The sequence below is a fragment of the Mus musculus genome, chromosome 13 (assembly GCF_000001635.26).
Source record: "Mus musculus strain C57BL/6J chromosome 13, GRCm38.p6 C57BL/6J".
In the NCBI taxonomy this organism is placed as follows: Eukaryota; Metazoa; Chordata; class Mammalia; order Rodentia; family Muridae; genus Mus; species Mus musculus.
In genome coordinates, this window is record NC_000079.6 from 52,542,392 (window position 1) to 52,564,012 (window position 21,621).

General features: G+C 45.5%; 1 long non-coding RNA gene across 2 annotated transcripts; it reads left to right on the top strand.

Annotated features, from left to right (window-relative positions):
* Nucleotides 1–8,564: 8,564 nt before the first annotated feature.
* Gm33168 lies at nucleotides 8,565–15,005 on the top strand. Of its 2 annotated transcripts, none has more exons than XR_382373.1 (2): nucleotides 8,565–8,739; nucleotides 14,492–15,005. It is a non-coding gene; the product is annotated as a predicted gene, 33168 (long non-coding RNA). The 2 variants fall into 2 exon arrangements; XR_382374.1 differs by lacking the exon at nucleotides 14,492–15,005 and adding an exon at nucleotides 12,414–12,667.
* Nucleotides 15,006–21,621: the final 6,616 nt, after the last annotated feature.

Genomic DNA, 21,621 nt, shown 5'->3' on the forward strand with positions numbered 1-21,621 from the left:
AAGTAACTTGCCCCAAAGCCAACCAGCTTGTAAACGTGGGGCTTAACCACTGCGTGAAAACAACCCTCGGGGCACATTTGAGCTTACGTTAGCACTGCTGGTATTGAAAGCATTTTCCCCTGTCTCCTCTGCCACCCAACACCTTCAAGACAGAGAGCAGAACTTGAGGATGTTTGTAGGCTAGAAGCAGAGTTGTGGGTGTTATAGGAGTTTCATGAGATTGGCAGGAGGCTCAAGAGTCTTAAAGACTCTAGAGAAGAAGGTTGGCCTGACCCCTCCCTGGAGCCCCTTTCCCCCAAGTGTGGGTTTTAAAAATACCCAGGAAGGATATAGATTATTTGCCTGAGTGAAGCCCATGCTATTCTGATCCGTTTATCTGTCCCACTCTTTGTCATCTAAAATGTCACATCTTCTAGACCAACCACAAACCACATGACCACACTGCCCATGCTGAAGGCGCTCGGCCACAGCCCCCTGTCCCCTGTCTCTGCAGCCTGGGCTGGGCAGTGAAGTGAGCAGTGAGGAGATAGAAGCATCTTCACTTCAGAAAATGGAAGTGTCAGTGGGTATGAAAAGCCCCGTGTCAGCAGGTCAAGCACTGACTGAGAGGGAGCTGGCAGATCCCCCTCCTCTGCAGCATTTGCTCAGCGGGCACACAGCTGGATGCCAGGACTGGGCAGAAGCTATCACCTAAGGAGGCCTGCAGAAGACTCCCCTCCCATGGGTTCCCTAGCCTCACTTTAAGTTATGGTGAGCTGGGGGTGTAGCACAGTTGGCAGAATCCTTGCCTGCTATGCGCAGGGGCCTAGGTTCGATTCCCAGCAACACCAAAACCAGGTAGGGCAGGGTATGCCTGCCATCCCAGCATGGAAGAGCATCAGGAGGGTGAGAAATGCAGGGCCATCCTCTGCTGGCTGTGGAGTTCACGACCAGCCTAGGATCTGTGAGATCCTATAAGAGGAATGGAAGAAGGAAGGGAAGAAAGAAAAAAGAGTGGGAGGGAGGGGGAGAGAAAGGGAGGGAGGGAAGGAGAAAAGAGGAAAGAGGAAAAAGAGGAAAGAAAGAAAAGTAGCAGGGGTGGGGAAGATGCTGTACATGGTGAATTCTTTTGCCAAGAAAAGACTGGAGTGTCGGGCATGGAGCCGCTGGGACCTCCGATGGGAGAATGTGGACACTGCCTGCTTGCCTGTGCACTGCGCTCCTGAGCAGAAAGTTTTGTTTTGACTCGGCGCTGAAAACGGGTGAACCTGGCATCTGAAAGACCAAGGTTTTCCATCACAAACCATACCTGCTGTTATTTTAACGGACATAAAAGTTATTGATACATTTTAATATTTTCACATTAAAACTGAGCCGTCCTCACAGGCAAAGGGAGACACCAAAAATAAAAGTAAGAAGTCACCTGTGGTATGTTACTGTATCCTTATCTTCTTAGAGGAGTAATGGACAAACTAAAATTGGACGTAGCTGGAGGCTGACATTGTGCTATCTTGGCATGCATGTTTGTTAGAGATGATTTATGCAGTTTCATCATTAATAGGTTACTTCACATGTGAACCATGCGTGTGTGTGTGTACTTAATACCTACAGTCCAGCTACCATACATTATTTTTAACTGTCATCGTCCTAATGTCTCACAGACTGGAATTGCTGGCCTGTCACTGTCACTTTGTTAAATAAATTTCCAAACACATGAATGCTCCATTCTATCACATCTGTACACACATATACCTGCACATACAAGTGTACGCACATACATGCACATAAATGTATGTGTACTAATATACATATACACATGCACACACACGCACCTCATGGTCTTTCATTAGAAATAATGATAGAAAAAAAACATTTTGTTGTTTCCTTATGATGGCATTAAACATTACCACTAGGTCACATGGCCTGTGTAATAATGGAAGATGCCTTTCTAACTAGCAAATTATTTCCTCCAGTTACACAGCGACATTGAGACCCTGGCAATTCATCTCCGTGGATTATTTTATTAACTGGGCCAAGTTCTTTTTCTTGGCTACAGTTCACTAAACAAAGCCCTGCCCTCTTCTCAGGGACCAGGCCATAGACTTGTAAAGCATCAGTCATGTAGACAGAACAGCATGTTTTGAAGAATCTGGCTCAGTGGTTGCTCTAGAATTAGTCAGTGCAGACACTCTGTGTGTGTGTGTGTGTGTGTGTGTGTGTGTGTGTGTGTGTGGTGGTGGTGGTGGTACATAGTTTGAATGTTCTGTGTGACCAAGGTAAGTTGTGGGTACAATATGTGGTGTGTAGAATGTGATTTTGTGTGCGGCATGTGTTAGGTACATATGGTACAATATGTGTTCTGTATTATGTATATATATAGTTTGTACAGGGTGACTGCCATGTTGACTTTTCCTGGGGGGACAGGCACAAATATCTATTCTAAGAAACCAATAACAGACTGGAGTAATGATCCCACCAAAGTCCATCCTGGCAGACCAGTGAGTTTATAGAGGTTACTTACAGAGCATGGAGAAGTTACATATAGGATGGATAGGGCTACTTACAGAAGTATAGTGTGTCAAGGGCAGCTGTACCCAGCCTGGATAATGACCCACACAGCCTGCCCCTGGAGCTCCAGATGCCCTGGAGTGTAAGAGAGTTGAGTCTCTTAGTCTCCTTGGCAGTTATTACTGATTGCACACCTTGATGGCCCTTGTAGCATGTTGTTTCTACTACCCCGCTTTAAGCTCTGGGTGGACTGCACCACCAGCCCCCACCCAGGTTCCCTTGCATCGGTGGATGAGAGATATGCAGATTCCCAGTCAAAGCATCAGACCACCCCCTGTGAGTCTTGTTAGTTTCAGGACTTTCCTAAGATTTGAGAATCGTTTTGCTTCCTGGGTCTCATGAGTCTCTTCCTTCCATCCCTCTAGGATGGGATGTTTCCCTGTGGAGAAAATCGCTACACAACAGTGGTGTCTTTTTTTTTTTTTTTTTTTTTTTTTTTTGATTTTTTGAGACAGGGTTTCTCTGTGTAGTCCTGGCTGTCCTAGAACACACTCTGTAGACCAGGCTGGCCTCGAACTCAGAAATCCGCCTGCCTCTGCCTCCCAAGTGCTGGGATTAAAGGCGTGCACCACCACTGCCCGGCAACAGTGGTGTCTTAAGTCAGGGTTTTATGTCTGGGACAAAACACCATGTCCAGAAAGCAAGTTAGGGAGGAAAGGTTTATTAGGCTACACTTCCAGATCACAATCCATCATTGGAGCAAGTCAGGACAGGAACTCAAAGAGGGCTGGAACCTGAGGCAGGACCTGATGCAGAGGTCATGAAGGGATGTTACTTATTGGCTTGGTTCCCCTCGTTTGCTCAGATTGCTCTCTTATAGAACCCGAGACCATCAGCCCAGGAATGGCACCACTTACCATGGGCTGGACCCTCCTCCCTAGATCACTAATTGAGAAAATGCCTTACAGCTGGATCTCATGGAGGCATTTCCTCGAGGGAGGCTCCTTTCTCTGTGATAACTCCAGCTTGTGTCAAGTTGAATACCAAACCAGCCAGTAAAGACAGTGTATCCCATACTCATTATGTATGTGTGGTAGGCATGTGTATATATGCTCAGAGAGTGTGTGAGTGTGTGCCCCCTCCATTCGTGTCTCCCCCATTTCCTCCCTTCAGAAAAATACCACTTTAACCCGTTAATGGATACATACGTGCGCATATCAGATTGGATTTGAAAGCAGGGCAAACACACAAGGTTCACAGCTCACCTGCAAATGCACTTTGAAGGCCTGAGCCCATGGCTGGGTGTGCGTAGGTGCTGACATGGATTAAAGCTCATCAGACCAGAAGTAGTGGGACACCCGGTCCCTTTCTGCTACCCCTTTCCCTGACACCATAAGAGTGCCAAGGAGACTGTTAGCATTTACTGGAAAGCTCCACACTGGCAGACTCTGGGCATCCTAAAGTAGGCTACATACACATAAAATTCTCCTGGGCAGTAAATAATTTTCTTCCAAAATACCAAGTGACATCTAATCCAATTCCTTTTACCGCAGACGCTTGGACAGTTGACATTTCTCTGCACTTAATCATTCAAAATGACTCAGCATCGCTTGCCGAAATTAATACGCTATCTTGACATATTTGGAGACAAGGAACGAAGCTCAGGGCATTTTTAAGAAGGAAGATGTGTTGGGGGAGGGGACTGGGTACAGTTGCTCATTTTCTAGCATTGTGGGTTATCCAGAGTGCTGGGCTTCCCTAGATGTATCCCCAACTCAAAAGAGTCCTGGCAGAGGCTGGGGATACAGCTCAGAACAGAGCAATTGCCTAAAGCATGAGATTTGGGGTTCAGTTCCCAGAATAGCAAAAAAGGAGTTCTACCCTTAGAATAGGGTATTCTGGGCCTCATACCCCAAGTGGCTCAGAGAAAAACAAGGGAGATAGCAACACTTTGCTGGGACCTTGAGGGCTGTCCCAATGTTTGTCCCCAGACCTTGTAGGACTGCAGCCAGCCCCACTCACCATTGACATCAGGAAGCAGGCATCCGGGTTTCTTCCTTGGGCCTCAGACAATCCTCTTAGAACCAGGGATACTTGAATTAAGAGATCTTGAGTGGAATGGCAGTTGGCTCCTTACCGAAGTGCAAGCAGCTGCGTGTGCTGTTGATTTCTTCTTTAAACAGCCGAGGGAAATGTGGTCTGCAGAAATGAAGGGCAGAGAACTCACTGCCCTTGAATAATTAATTGCTTCATCTTCTCTTGAAGAACTGGTTTTATTATCTCCAGTGGAAGTGCTTCTGCTCTGGTCACCCTGTGCCTCTGTGGCAATCAAACAGAAGTGCTCCGGCATCATATTGTCTCTCGATTCTTTAAACGTCTCTCCTGCATGTAAGATGAGAGACATTTCCCATCCCAGACAGGTTAAGGAAGCCATTCAGGCACAGGTCCAGACCCAGACCCTGCCCATCTCAGTGAGCTCCATGCAGTTAGAATGACCATTCCAAAGCCATAGAACTTCGCTTAGGATTTTATACTTTTACCATCAATTAGAATTTTATTCGTGTTCTGCACACACACACACACACACACACACACACATACACACACACACAGAAGTAGACAGAGACACACACAGAAAGAGAGAGAGAGAGAGAGAGAGAGAGAGAGAGAGAGAGAGAGAGAGAGATCTATGATGAGCTGAAACTAGAAGGGGGATTAAAAAGCATTATACCCCAAAAGATGGCCTAGTCGGCCATCACTGGAAAGAGAGGCCCATTGGACTTGCAAACTTTATATACCCCAGTACAGGAGAACGCCAGGGCCAAAAGGTGGGAGTGGGTGGGTAGGAGAGTGGGGGGGAGGGTATGGGGGACTTTTGGGATAGAATTGGAAATGTAAATGAGGAAAATACCTAATAAATATATATATATATGTATATATAAATTTTTAAAAAATAAAAAAGCATTATACCCGTGTCATGAGCTATGTCCCTGTGGTGGTTTGTATATGTTTGGCCCAAGGAGTATGGCCTTGTTGGGGATGGAGTGGCCTTGTTGGAGTATTTGTGGCCTTGTTGAAGGAAACCTGTCACTATGGGAGTGGGACCCTCCTCCTAGTTACCTGAAGATAGTCTGCTCCTGGTTCCTTTGGATGGAGATGTTGAACTCTCAGGTCCTCCAGCGCCATGCCTGCCTGGATGCTGCAATGTCCCTGCCTTGATGATAATGGACTGAACCTGTGAACCTGTAAGCCAGCCCCAATGAAATGTTCTTTATAAGAGTTGCCTCAGTCGTGGTATCTCTTACAGAAATGGAAGCCCTAAGACAGCCAGTCCCTTTGCCTACATCCCCTCAACCTCCTTCAGCTGGCATTACCCTTTCTCAGCCTCCTTCCTGAGTGTTACACTTTAGCCACACTTACATCTCTTCACATATACGTATTAGAGGCCAGAATCTACAGCTGAGCTGGGTCACCTTGCTCAGTGTCATACTTTCCGTACCCATCCTCTTTCGGTAAATTTTGTGAGTTCAATTTTCACGGCTGTATAGTATTCCATTTTTCAGAGATACATTTTCACTATCTGGTCATCTGTTGATGGGCATCTACGTTGGTTCAGTTTCCTTGGTATCATCAGTACAGCAGCAATGACTGTGCATGGGTGTGCAAATATCATGACTGAGAGACTTCTTGGGGATCCTTTTCTCTGTTGCTCTGTGGTGGCAGCTGAACTTAGTTGTTGCAGCAACAGCAACTGGTCAGTAGAATAGAGCTCTATTCTGTCTATTCTTCAATGTTATCACTGAGATGAGAAAATAAAGCTGGGGCCAATGAAGACAAAGCATCCATGATGCGTGTATCTCTCCTGACACGCTTCCACAACCAGCATTTTCAATACACGCATTTTCATCAGTCATATATTGTGTGATACGGAGCCTCATGTGATCAAATGACACAGGTCATTGGAAATTGAAGTCTACCAACTTGAGACACAGATAAAGAGGTTACAATACACCTATGGTTGCTCTCTGTGTCATGTGCTTACAGTCAGCTAGCTCCGATTTCTAGGCAGAAGGGGAAGAAGAGGGAGTCTCCGGGAGGCACATCTAGTTAAGGGGTACCCACTATAACAACACCCTCCTGATTTCCCAGCGTCTGGAGACCTGAGGAGGCTGTTGGGTTATGGAGTCACAGAACGGCTCTCAGTGGGTGGGTCATCATTTATTCCACAGCAGCTCACAACCACCTATGCCTCCAGCTCTGGATCTGATGCCTTCTTCTGGGCTCCGAGGGAACCAGGTATGCACACAGTGCACATACATATGCAGACATTCACATACACGGTGGTGGTTTGAACAAGAATCACCTCCCACCCTCACCCCCACCCCTGTAGGCACATATATTTGAATGCTTAGTCACCAGGAACCGTTTGAAAGGATTACAAGGATTAAAAGGTGTGGCCTTGTTAGGGGAAGTGTGTCACTGGGGATGGGTTTTGATGGGCCTGTAACAGACCCAATTTCTCTCTCCTTCTCCCTCTCCTTCCCTTTCTGCTTGTGGATCAGGATATAAGTACTCAACTACTTCTCCAGGACCGTGCCTGCATACTGCCTTCAAGATACTAGACAAACTTCTGAAACTGTGAGCAAGCCCTCAACTAAAGTCTTTATTTCATTGAAGTTGCCTTGGCCATGATATATCTTCACAGCAACCTAACAGGGACTAAGGCACACATGCCCATAAAATACAATAAGATATACAATGCCCAAGGAATAATACCCAGCTTTGTCCTCTGCCTTCCACATGAACACAGGCAGGCACACACACACACACACACACACACACACACACACACACACACCTCAAACCTTCCTCTGCGGTAGGAATTGGTCAGCCTTAGCATCTCCAGACAGAGCTCCCTGACAGAGTAGAAGGGACACCACACAGTTATCAAAGGGATTGGGATATAATTCAGAAGTCCACAGAGGGCTAAATGAGAAGCACACCTCTCTCTTGCTACATCAGCACACCTTGGTAGATCTGCCAAGCCAGTCATCTTGGAAGTCCCCACAGGATCATTTTTTATATGTTTCCCTTCTTGGTTGATATACATCTTTCTGTGTATAAAAACCAAATATACTAGTGTGCATATGAAGCACCCTAATCCTGGGAAAGGCCTGGGATGATACCTGATGGCCTAGTGCCTGTCCTGCCATCCCTGTGGCTCACAGTCTCCATCCTCTGCCTATAGATACACTGGGAAGATGAATCAGGAGGGAGGGCTAGGTTTGTCCTGAGCTGTCTATGAACAACATGCCATTTATGAAGAAAGGAAAGGCCCTGGAACTGAGTTCAGAAGGGAAGCTGGAGGGTCCTACTGGTTTGATCTCCAAGTTATGTTTGAGATTCTCAGAAGCCACAGCGTGGGAGATAAAAGGTAGGCAGGTAACCCTGTGAGCTCTGGGCCCAGAGAATGAGAGGGCACCACTGTGGGGTTCGTGACTGGCACTGAGATGGATGGTTGGGCATTCAGGACTTGATTTGATGCTACAGAGAGAGAGCAGCATGGTTTTAAGGAGAGCTCAGGGTCTAGCACCAGAGACAGCATGGTGGGGGCTGTGAAGCAGAACCTATCCTACACATAGAGCTGGGGGCCTGACAGCTTTGTGGAGGGTGGGGTAGTCAGGATTTCTATTGCTGATTTCTATTTTTATTTTTATTTCTACTGAGTTATGGTTAAAACACCATAACCCAAGCAACTTGGGGGAGAAGGGGTTAATTTCATCTTAAACTCTAAGGTCACATTCGATTACCGAGGGGCTTGAAGCACATGGATGGTGGCGGGGGCAGTACACACACACACACACACACACACACACACACACACACACACACACATTTCAAGACAGGTCCTGAAGGAAAGCTGTTAACTGCCAGACTTCTTTGGCTTGCTGGGTTTGCTTTCTCATATATCGCCCACCAGTGGGCAGGGCTCACCCACCATCAAGGAAGTACCCCATAGGCTTATCTATAGGCCAGGATTACAGAGGCATTTTCTCAATTGAGGTTCCCTCCTCTCAGATGACTTGAGCTTGTGTCAAGTTGAAAAAAAAAAAAAAAAGTCAGCACCGAGGTGGTTTCATTACATAAGCCTTCAGTCAGGCCCTCTGACTCCCAACCAGGAGACTCGGAGGGGGAGGAAAGCAGGATGTATGGTGACCAACAACTCTCTTTGATGCAAAGTCACTTCCCCAGGTAAGAAATCTAGGTAGGCGCCTACACATCTGTTAGCTTGAGATTTCACTGTGACTCCATAGGAGGCCTGCCAATGTCTGTGAGAGGAGAGAGGCAGCGGCCAAAGGGGGTGAATTCTAACATCACATTCTTACAGGGATGCGCTCAGGACGGGAGGTAAACACCATCTCAATACACCAGTTCCCTGCAGTGGGATCCCATGAACTCACCCAGGTATGGGCAAGCCTGTCTCAGTGGTACCCTCGGCCCTTGCTGGCAGCCAGAGATAGGAAACAACTGGCCTGCGGCACAATAAAAGCCAGCCACATCACATAAGCTCTGAGAAGGAAATCTGCACGGGAGGAAGGAAGTCAGTGGCCTGTGGCAGTTAGTGAAGTGCTAGAGAGTCAGCCATTGGCTTCGAGAAGGAAAGGCCTACTGGCCTGTGGTACGCACAGCACAGTGGGTGCAGAGAAGCGGTGAGGCCCAGACCCCAAGGCTGAGCCGGAGAAAGCCAGACGGAAGGATGGGGTAAGAGCTGGCAGTGAGCTAGGGCACAGGGAGGTGACTGCAATGTCCTCATGAGACCCTCCCAGGTGGAGCCCAAAAGGATTATTGTGTGTGACAGGAATGGGGAGACCAGGGGACCACCTCAGCTGTTGTTTCTCAGGCACCATCCGCTTTGTTTCAGTTTGTCTCTTCTGATCACTTGTGTGTGAGCGTGTGTGGACATATGCGTGCCACAGCATATGCATCGGGAGGTCAGAAGGCAGCTCAAAGGAGTTGGTTCTCTGCTTCTGCCATATGGGGCCTGTGGATCAAATTCAGATCACCAGGTTCGGTGGCCCGACATGTTTTTTGAGACAAGCTCTCCTGGCCTTGACTTTTCAAGGAATACCTTGGAGCAGGTGACTCTCATATATGACAAACCCAAGCCCGAGGGTGGGGGAGGGTGAAGAGGGGGAGATATTGGAAAGAGGACTAGAGAGATAGCTCAGCAGTTAAGAGCACTGACTGTTCTTCCAGAAGTTCTGAGTTCAATTCCCAGCAACCACATGGTGGCTCCCAACCATCTGTAATGAGATCTGATGCCCTCTCCTGATGTGTCTGAAGACGGTGACAGTGTACGTGTACATTAAATAATATATATATATCATAAATATATATGATATTGGAAAGAGTGACCCATGGTAGTAGCCCCAGGGCTCCTCTGAGAAACTGTCCCAGCATGAGCCACTTCTGTTCACCAGCTCCTTGGGGTTACCGATCAGGGACCATAGGCCCAGACAGCCCCATCCCCATCAGCACCTGCTTTGTCCACACGGACAGACTCAGCACTGAGAGCGCAGGCTTTCTTGAGCCCTCATCTAAAACCAGACTTCCTAAGATTTCACTGGTTTCAAACGTTACATAAAATCTTAGTTAAGAAAATAAAGATGGATCAAAAAAAAAAAAAAAAAGCAAAGTGAGTTAAACTTAAATTTGTAGTTCACAGGGCTGGTGAGCAAAGAGAATAAGAACTTGCTATGAAGACTTCAAGTCCCCAGCTCCCCTTAAAAGCCAGGCATGGCTGCTTTGCGGTCAGAGATAGGTAAGGTAGATCCTAGGTGCTTGCTGGCCAGCCTAGCCAAATGGGAAAACTTCAGTTCAGTGAGAGACCAGTGCCAAAGCAATAGAGGAAGACACCCACTGTTCTCTGGCCTCCATTTTTGCATTTACACAGGTGCACATATTCTTGCATACATCAGCATACACCACACGTGCATGGACATTCATGCATGCATGAAAATGTGCATATGCATGTGCATGGACACAAAATAACCTGTATTTTAATAGTTTATACGGAAGCTAAGTCCTGTGCTTCTTGCTTCTTTATCTGCAAGCAGTCTCGTGCCTTTTATCTGTTTTCAGCAGAGCATTTCCCCTTTGGTAACGCTTTAACAGAATCTCTAATGTGCTCTGTAGCAATGCTTCTCTGGGTTAAAAACTGCATATTGTGTCTTCTAATGATCTAGAAATTTTCAAGCTTACCCTTTAAGGTTGGCATGTTAGCATCTTCCGCATGGCATCCTTTGATCTTTTGCAATCGCTAAAATATGACTTCTTACATGAGTCTTTAATTGGCTCTGACATTACTCTTCCCTTGGGAAATCACTGCACCAACTTTTCCAACTGAGATCAAAGGCCGTCTCTTCACAGGCGGGTTTCTATGGGCCTGGTAGATTTCAGGGTCTCTATACTGAGTTTCCTGATGTGTTTCTGTGCTAGCAGCACTCCTCCTACACCCTACTGCACCCCCTTAGTCAGCCTCTAGGAACAGGCCGAGAGTCCCCTTCCCACATCCAGGAGTTTCCTGTTCTGGACATTTACACTTACATAGAAGAACCTTGTCAGTATGTTCATTGGATCTCCAAATATCAACTATAGTGCCATTCAGGGGAGAAATAATGTTTCCACCATCCCAAGTATTTCTCTCAACAAAGGTATATATGTAGTTTTTCTTCAAATCTTGCAGTAAAGTTTCAGAATTTCAGAGCATAAAATTTTTTTTAAATGTACTCCATCATGACTTATATAACTTTGAAAAGTAATACGGTATTATGTATGAATCATAAATATCAACTTCCTAGAGTACGGAGACATGCTGAATGCAAATATGCATTTGGCATGTTTGGTCATCATTGCATTTGGAATGATTGGAAGCATAATGTCTTACCAAACTCTTCTATGTAAATATCCTGCCCAAATTCTGTTTATTTCGCCCTTAGTTTCCTTATTATTCAAATCTATGCTATTAATAATGGTCTTTTGTAAATGTTGCATTTTCAAACGTGTGAGCCGCCATCTACAGAGCCGACTGACTCAGCAAATCATTTTTTCATTTTGTAACTCATCAATTTCAATAGCACATTCGCTGGACTCGGAAATGTTAGAGGTTACATTAAATAGGAATTATGAGACTCCACTCCTGACTCTCACTCATTAAATCTGTACCCTCTTAGAACAAATATTTAGACAGTGTAGCCCAGGGAAGCCCTTACCTCACTATACAGCTGAACACAACCTTGAATTTCTGACCATCCTGTGTCTTTTCCCAAGCTCTGGGATTATAGGCACCCAGTTTCAGCTGGTGCTGCGGGCGGAACCTAGGGTCTTGTGCAGCTGAGTCAAGTACTCCGCCAAGTAAGCTACCGTTCTTTCTCGAACTCTGTTGCTGTAACAAACACATCATGACCCAAAGCACCTTATGGAGGAAAGAGTTTATTTGGAGCTTACATTTTCAGAGAGAGGATCCATAACAGTGGAGGAGATAAGGCAGTAAGAGGTCAGAGCGGTAGGTGGAAAGACCACATCTCCATCCGCATGCAGAAAGCAGAGGGAGTAACTGTAAGTAAGGTGAGACTGTGCACTCTCAAAACCTGTCCCCAGTGTGTGTCTCCCTTCAAGACTGCATTTCCTAAAGACTCCATAACCTCCCCAGACAGTGTCACCAACTGCAGACTATGTGTTCAAGCATGAGAGCCCATGGGGACAGTTCCCATTCAAATCACCATACCCAAACAGTACTTTCTCTCTTGCTCCCGATGAGTGATGTTTTGCCCGCACATATGTAGATGCTTTCACTTGGGACATCTTATGTTATACTTTCTGCTTATTGCCTTTATCCTCCTCTCTTCATCTCTCCCTTTGGATAGACGCCACCGCAGCACTGACCCCACCTTCCACTCCCTTGACTGATGTGATGTTCCTAGGACTCATGACTCTTCTTTCAGCGGGTTGCCTGTATTCCACAGCTCAGCACCACCTCCTCCACGCTCCCAGATGGCACAAAGATCGTAGTGATCTCAAGATGCATTATCTGCGCTCCACACCCGTGAGCTCAGACTGTAGATTCAGCCTCAGTTTCTCATCCACTTCCGCTGGCTTGTATTAAACAGAATTCACGTCTGTTGGCTGTGTGTTTATTCTCTTTGCCCTTCCCCCCATTCCTCTTTACCTTTCAAATCTTCACGAGAGCCACAGGTGTGTTCAGCTGCATCTGATTCGTTCTTCACTTCCTGGCTGGAATCTATAGTCTCTGTGACTTTGAATGCTCGGTGTACATGTGTGTGTGTGTGTGTGTGTGTGTGTGTGTGTGTGTGCAATTCCACGCATGTGTATGGGCACATGCATGCGTACATGTGTGTGGAGGTCAGAGGACAGTCTCAAATGCCATCCCTGAGTGGCTATTCACATTGGCTGTGTTGAGATAGTGTCCTTGACTCGTCTGGGCCTCACCTATCAAGCTAGGACAGCTGGCCCCAGAGGTCCACTTGTCTCCCCACACAGGGATGGCATGTGCCTGCCTTTTGGGAGGCTTCTAGGACTGGATATTCAGTACCTCATATTTGCATAGCAAACACTTTACTCCACATTTGATATCCCTAGCCTTCATGTCTGAGTGTATCTAGGCTGCTAAACTGATCCCTCTTCGGCATGTCTTCCTTTCCCCAGTTCTGTTCTGCTCCCTGATCTATTTCTCTGCTGTGCGGGGAGATCTGGGGGCTGTAATTCTTCAAGGCTTGAGTTGAAATCTACTCTTCTGAAGAGAGTTCATTTGTTGCTAGGCACCTGGAATACCAGAAACTTCACTATAATCTTTTTGTTTCCCTTAAGATTTTTGCAGGCAAGCCTGTAAAGACAAGCCCCAAACCCACTGAGTTTGTATCAGGAGCCCTCAAACATAGCTCTTGGTCCCTTCCTCCTTCTGTGCAGAGTAAGGCTGGCATGCTACACCCACACCTAGTTCCCAGGTAAGGTGATACATCTCATACTCACCTGGAAAAAAGTATCACCATAGGAGCTTTCCTCTGTGGCTCATTGTTCCTCCTGAGAGAGGTAAATATGAGAGACAGTTTAGTTACCTGCAACCTCATTTGGTTTTTGTAATATACAGCTCTGCTTGCAATAATGCACTTGCCAGCTTAATCCCATCACCCGAAATGACTATGAACATACATCTCTCTCTCTCTCAAAAAAAAATGCACCTTGCAACCTCAGAACCCCTACTCAAATTGGGCCAAATACGCACCCCTCTCTCCTGAATACCAGTGTAGATTTTCCTGCCCCTAGCAACAACCAAATTTAGACAGTTTTCATTCAAGTGTATTCTTAACATATCTAAACATAGAGAATAAAAATGATGATCCAGTCTGAGCTGGTTTGGGGTGGGTACGCTGTAAGACAAAACCGTCCTTCAAAAGAACTTAAAGGGAGGCCCTCGTGTTATACATAAGTAGGCATGCATATGATTAAGCTCAGATACATTATGAAAAAGGACATTCACAGATGGAAAGTAAATATTCAGTGTGGTAGTTTGAATAAAAATGGCCCCCATAGGCTCAGCATTAGTCAAACAATTAGGAGGTGTGGCCTTGTTGGAGCAGGTCAAGTCTTCTTGGAAGACGCGTGCCACTGGGGGTGGGTTCTGAGACCTTAGATACTCAAGCCAGGCCCTGGGTAGCATTCTCTTCCTGCTGCGTGAGTATCTATCTGGATGTAAAACTCTCAACTACCTCTCCAGCACCATGTCAGCCTGCATGCTGCCATGCTTCCAGCCATGATAATGGACTGAACCTCTGAACTGTAAGCCAGCCCCAATTAAATGCTTTCCTTTATAAGTTTCCATGGTCATAGTGTCTCTTCACAGCAATAAAGTTCTAAAACACACAGCTTAACCTATCAACCGAACTTCTCCCTTAGTAGCTAACTCTTCCTTTTCTTGAACCCATAGGAGAAAACTCCAAATAACATTAGGGGCCTTGGACTTCTCATCCATGTGGACGGCTACCCGAGAGCACGTACTTCTGATCTGTTCTGTTGGCTTGACTTCTGAAGAGTTCACTTGCTGCGTTACACATAATGAAAACCCCGTGCTCAGATCTTTTCGTAAGAGGCCAATGTGGTGGCTTGAATCAGAATGGACCCCATGTGCTCATGTGCTCACATGTTTGAATACTTTGTCCACAGTTCGGGAAACTGTTTGGGAAGGATTAGGAGGTCTGACTCTGTTGGAGTAGGTGAGTCACTGGAGTGAGCTTTGTCACAGTAACAGAAAGTAACTAATACAACCAAGGACCTGGGGACACCTGGCCCAGACCCGATCCTCTGGAAACACTTGCAGCCTGTGAGACCCCAAGATTGTATTCTGGCACTGTCGATGACCCTAAAACTCCATTCCAGCCTCACTCTGTAAAAAGACTGTGTGTGAATTTTAATATTTTTAACATGTAATTTTTTTAACACAAGAGAGAAGAAATAAAGACAGGTCTGTGTCCCCATGGAAGGTTCTGGAACCTGTGAATGACTGGAGGATTTCACCTTCTCTCTACTTAATCAGTCCCTTATTCTGCTCGATAATCCATGTACTTCTTTAAACTGTATTTTTAAAAGGCTTGTGTAAACAGTACCCAGCATTTGCTGAGCGAAGAGGAAGCTCTCAGGCTGCTACAGTATCAGAAATGGAGGTGTGCTCCGTCTAGAATAAGGACAATCAAGATAAGCGACTGCAGAAAAAGAAAAGCCCTGAGTGCCCGGCATACAGAGTAAGTGATCTGCATCAATGGAGGATATTGGCAGACGAGTAAATACAAGTCAAAGGCCAGGGTATTCAGAGACTTCATTGTCTACAGCCCAAGGAGAAAGCATTAGGAAACAATGCTGCTCTTCGAGCCATTACAAAAATTAATATCATGGGGGAAAAGAGAAGAAGGAGAGGGAACGGCATGGAGCCTAAACTGATGAGGAAGACATACACACAAGGGCAGGAAAAACTGATCAGGCTCATCTAAGTTGCCACGTGCGTACAGATGCCTGTTAGGTATGCACACACATAATAGGACATGTGTGTGTGCATACAGGAGACCTAAAGAGCTGCCTGCTATGGAAAGACACATAGGCCAACTGCAAACTCATTTTCTAAAGAGCCAAGCTTTCTAAACCACATTGATGGGAAGGAAGGCTGAACATAACTGAATACTTTCCAGCATTCACAAGGGCTTCTGAGTTCCATTTTGTCCATAGACAAAATGTCCCTAAGTCCCGCCTTAGCAAGAGAAGCCATTGTGGGGGAGAGTGGCCAGGTTATGGGCATGTGAAGGAAACCTCGTCTTTCCCTGGGGTTCTTTGCCTGGAAGGTGGGTACTCTCCCCACCACCCCACATCAAATGGAGAGATATCCACAGCTCTGACTTCTTATTTTTAAAGGAGAGAGAAAGAGGAAGAGGAAGAGGAGGGAAAAGATGAAGAGAAGCTGGAAGGAGATGGGGAGAGAAGAGAGGGAGGTAGAACAAGGCTTTTAGAAGCCTCTAGAAACAGGGCAGGCTTTCTTCATCTCTCACGTGGTTTGTCTCAAGCCCCAAGCCCTAGAATTCATGCTACCCACCACTCACATGCATTCCACCTGTGTCCCAGGAGCATACCACATGCGTACTGTATATGTCCTATGTGTGCCATCTGTGTTCTCTGTGCATATGTGTATACAATGTATGTACCAATTTCTGTATGTGTGAGTGTCACATGTGTTGTTTGAATAACATTTTGCACCAAGCATGCACTGCATGTGTATCATCTGTATACCATATATATGTCACAAGTGACATCTATATACATTTGAATAGTAGGTTGCATGTCTAACATGTGTGGTGTATATAGCATGTATGTACCATGTACATTTGCCCATGTGTATGCCATGTATGCCACATGTATAGCATATATAGAACGGATATGAACCATATATAAAAATGCATATATATAGTGTATATTCCATATGAGTCATTAATATGCCATATGTATAATGCTACATGTATGGTATCCCAATGCCTATGTCCCCGAGTGGCTGCACTCTCCGTTCTGCTGTTCTTCATCTTCTGACTCAACAGGTGGCCTGTGTGTATCCCGAAGATAAGGAACTCTTCACAAACTTGAATACTACTTGGCCACTTTGTAGGTGAAGAAATAAAAAAGAGACAGGCAGTGGCAGAGTATAATCATGACAGCTGCTTGCCATGCTATGACAATTGTCCTTTCAAATAATAATAATACTCCACTTGGTTAGGATTTATGGGAAAGCCCACGTTGTCGCTTGACAATCAATAATAACCTGAAATTTTGTCCAAGTCGTAGTATATTGGCATGTATCATTTTTTCGGCCTGTCTTTCTAGAATGTAATGTTTTTTACTTACATATTATAACAAAATGCACATTGAATATGCATTTAACTTTTTTTCTTAATTATACGTGTGTGTGTGTGTGTGTGTGTGTGTGTGTGTTTTCACACATGGGTACCTGTACCAACGTGTCTGTGGAGGCCAGAAGAATGCTGACAAAATCAGACCTCTAGACAACCCAGGGCTGAAGCTTGCTGCCCTTGCTGATGATGAACCCATATCTGGGGTCTCGGTGTGGTCTTCACAGAGTTCCAGACTGCCTACACATGTTCCAGTCAAGGACACTGAAGGGAAGCCCCATGAGACAGTTGTTCATAATCAAGTCACACAGAGCAACCAGGAGGTGCCCAGCAAGCTTCTTGGCTCTCCCTTTTGCAAGGAAGGCTAAATGTTGTATACTATTCATGTAGAGACAAGACGGAAGAAAGGCTGTTTTGCTAATGGAGGAGAGTTATTGATAATTAGGATCAACAAATTATCAAATGATGTAACACAGTACTTTCTGAAGCACTTGCATTTACACAGATAAGAGCTCAAGAGGAAAGTCCAAGTGTGGATGGATAGAGCAGGTTCAGGACTGTGTTCATCAAGCACCGCCATCTTTCCTGGATCAACAGCAGTCTCAGAGACAGTCACTGCACAGCGGGCCAAGGACTCTAGTTAAATACCAGTGTCTGCATTCTCTACTGATGGATTCCTCTCTGTAAGGACTCCAGCTCTCCCTTGGAGCTACAGTTGTGCACTAAGATATTTAGATTGCATCTTCTGTTTCTTCCTGCAGATAGACATCCTGTCTTTAAAAGCATACAGGATATCTCGCTGGAAATGTGCAGCATAGAGAGATGGGATACATGACACATACCTATAGCCGTAGCACCGAGGAGGTAGCACCTGCAGCATCAGGGGTACAAGACTGGCCTGGGATGCAGAGTGAGTTCAGATCAGCCTGACATCAATAAAACCCTATCTCAGAAAACAAAAACAACAAAGAAGGAAGGAAGGAAGGTGTTATAGGACTTTTCCAGGAGGGACACTAGCAAATATCTGCATAACCCTGATAGAGCATCAACAACAGAGCAGAGACAAGTCACTGAAGTCCAGCTTGGCGAGCTGATGAGTTGACTGGTGACTTCAAGGCAACTGCATCACCACAAGCCCTTCAAGGCTGGGGTGACAACTCACCAAAGCTGCATCTCCTCAGAGCCACTGTGTGCCCCTTTCTGTCTTTTCTGTCTGACTGTGGCATCAACAACAATCCGTTTACGCCAAAGGACAATCCATCACCAAGCCCCCTTATCCTAAACTTGAAACTTTTTAGTTATCTCTCTTTTGTTTACGGCACACAGAGAAATACATTGCTGTATTCTCTGAAAGTTGCTGAAGGAAGAGCCCAGATTCAGATATTATTGCAAAGACAAGGAGTGTTTATTCTGCAGAAACAACCTGCATGCAGGGGTCAACCACTCTTCAAAATGGTGACCCTAGACAAAGGCACACAGGGAATTAGGGGAATATTCTAGAAGGACTAGGTCATCTAAAGTTTCATTGGTGGATGCTAGGGGTTACAAGGGTCAGCTTCTGATCGGTTTGTGCCAGGGGGTCAGTGGTCTGCATTCCTGTGTCATGAACGTTTAACCACAGGACGTGATGGGACTACCCATCCTGAGATAAGATATTTCCCCGTTTTTTTGTGGTTATCCCCAGGCTGTTCTTTGGAAGGGGGTTTCTGACCTTGTTGCTGGGTTTTATGGTCTGTCCCTGGAGCTGGTCCAGCCTTATGGCCTTCCTTTTGAAATCAGGCCTGGGCCTTAAGTGGAAACAAATGAGGTTTGTGTCTTCCTTTCCAAAGCTTGCCCAGATTCCGACTGTTACCGTTTGCCACAGGCCGGAATGCCTATAGTCCTGTTATGGAGAAAGGAAATGTAAAGCAGAGATCTCTGACAAGCATATATGCCTGCCATTCCGCAGGCACTGCAGCCTTACTAGAGATCTCATAGCCGATGTTCACCTGTTTAACAATGTTCCTGGAAAAGAAACCCATAGCGGTACTTGGATGGAGGGTTTTAAGGCACCTTATTTAAAGGCATTTTGATTAACATGAAGCATTTTACACCATCTCATTTTCTGTCACCCTTGGATGCTCAAAGCGCGGATGAAACACAATCCGTCGGCTTCTGTCAGCCGACCGTGTTTGCCAAGCAGCACTACTTTTGCTTTCTCTGCGCATTGACCCATGCCACAGCTGGGTGGGTGTTTTCCAGGGCAACACCAGTTTGCAAAGCTCCTCCATTTTGGTTGGACTGTAACACTTCATGGAACAGAAGGAACTTGGTTCCCAGAACCAAAGCAACTCATTTCTCTATATCCCTGCCTCCCACACCAACATAATCAAGTCTCAGTAACGAAGGCCAAGAGAGAGGCTGATCCAGCACTGTGACTTTCATTAGCTCACTGCCCCCTGGTGACCCCCTTCCCACCCACCTTGCAATAAAATCTGCAATAAGGAATGTCTACTCTCCTTGGAGTGGGCATAACTCTTCTTAGATCCCCTGCCTGCCATGCTGCTGGCTGCTTGTCTGTCTATGACACAACAATCTTAATAAGCCTATTAGCCAAAAAAAAAAAAAAAAAAAAAAAAAAAAAAATTTCTCTAGGTCTTCCTCCTTGAACACTAAAACCCCAAACCTTTCAGTGGATGAAGCCTGCATTTCATTAAATTATTAGGAAGAGGGGGAGGAGGAGAAGAAGAAGGGGGAGAAAGAACTTCAGAGTTGAGTCCCCAAGTTTACAAGTTTCCTCAGTCTGTCAAACATGAAAATTGGAATTTGTCACAAGAGATCTCAAGCTTTTCCTCACTGTATCCCACTGGGGCAGCTGCTGAGTCACTTGGCAGAGAGAGCAATCTCTTTATTGTAAAGCTTTCTCAACCACAGAAGCCCACTCTTAACTTTTTATATTTTTGTTATTCAAATCCATGCAGCAGGCAGACAGGAAGTATTTACTCGCTGAAATGCATACAATTTGCATAGCAAAGAAATGGCAGCCTTTCCATTATCATAACAATACAGAATCGTTCTGCCCGGAGCCAGCGGAGTATGAATATAGCAGCCAGGGGCACTTTGTACAGTCAGTTAATTAGGAGCTGCTCAGATGTCTGGGCTAGTCTGAGGCAATGCTCTGCTTTTCCAGAAGCAATGTAGTTTACCAGATTTATTCAGGGACTTATTCCCAAAAGGTTTTAATACAAAAGCACCACTGACAACAGTGAGTCCCACCCAACTCAGGTTGAAGGATTACTAAAGGAAACCCTCCTGGTCAAAAGAACGGAATCTACCTATGAATAGAGAGAGACATAGATAACCCATTTGGGCTGTCACTCACCTAGCCAAGGGACATTCCCACAGAAGGCTGAATCTGCTTAAGCCATGTTAAGGAGATGGAAGGAATAGTTATCCCTTTAATGAGATACATAGATAGATAGATAGATAGATAGATAGATAGATAGATAGATAGAGATAATGTGCCTTCGAAGGATCTTTGTTTTCTAGGTAGTCACTATAGAGCTACTACACAGAGCAGAAAGAGGCTTCTCCAACCTATATTAAGAAAAGGCATTGATCTAGCGACATAAATAAATATTTAGGAGGCGTTTGACAATATGGGACCTATGTTTTTATCTTATTTGCCCTCATTGGTTGTGTACACACCTGCACAATGCTCTTCCTTTATGCACAGAGCTGTGCGAATGCACCTCCTGGACCTCCTTATGATCTCATTGATGGAAGAGATTCTTGCTTCATCTTTTAAACCTGGATAGAGATGACCTCCATCGACCATCATCACTTCAGAGGGCCCAAAATAATACTGATAGCTATGGTTAAATGTTAAGGCTCTCTTTCTCCATGCCCACGGTCACATCATTTAGGTCTAAGTGTGACAGAGCAAGAAGACCTTGTGTTCTTCCCAAGGACACTTCAGACTTAACTAAAATCTGATCTTGATTGAGAATCCCATGGGAAATGACCCAACCCAGTTCTATTCTAGGAACCTAGAGTCAGGATACCTCTTAGGTTCTGTTAGACTGTTTGCTTGGACAAACCGCCCCCTGAAGCTGCTGAGTGAGATATCAGGGTATAGTTTTGCCTTTTAAAAGCCCCTTGGTCTAAATATTCAGGGCTACAGGTGGGTCCCTGAAAAATTGAGTGTAGTCCCGGCTCGCTGGAATAGACTTTGAGTTGGCTATAAACAGAGTGGTCATCTCTGGTACATACTCTGTAACATAAGCATGCCACATTCTTATTTTAATACATCCCGTCTTCAACTCACTGACTTGTTCTGAAATTTTTCTCTGCAGCAAAAGTCAGGTCCCAACTGCATCTAAGTAGCAGTCTCTCAGAAGAGTTCCTGGCGATGTTGGTTATATTACAGGGAGATAGGCAACACACGGCAAGATAAAGGCCCATGGGAGCCAATATTAATCTGGCTCATGACCTGTAATAATCGAGCCATTGAAGTTCCAATCAGTCAACCTTGTAAAATGTCTAGCACAAGCATGGCCTTTTAAGAACTCCAGCTGATGGCGCCCACATTTACTTCATGACTCAGAGAGGGCGAGACAGCATCCCTCACAGAACTTGACAAAGGGCTGGTGGGTGAGGCTATAGAGGATAAGCAAGGTGCACAGCCAGCCAGGGT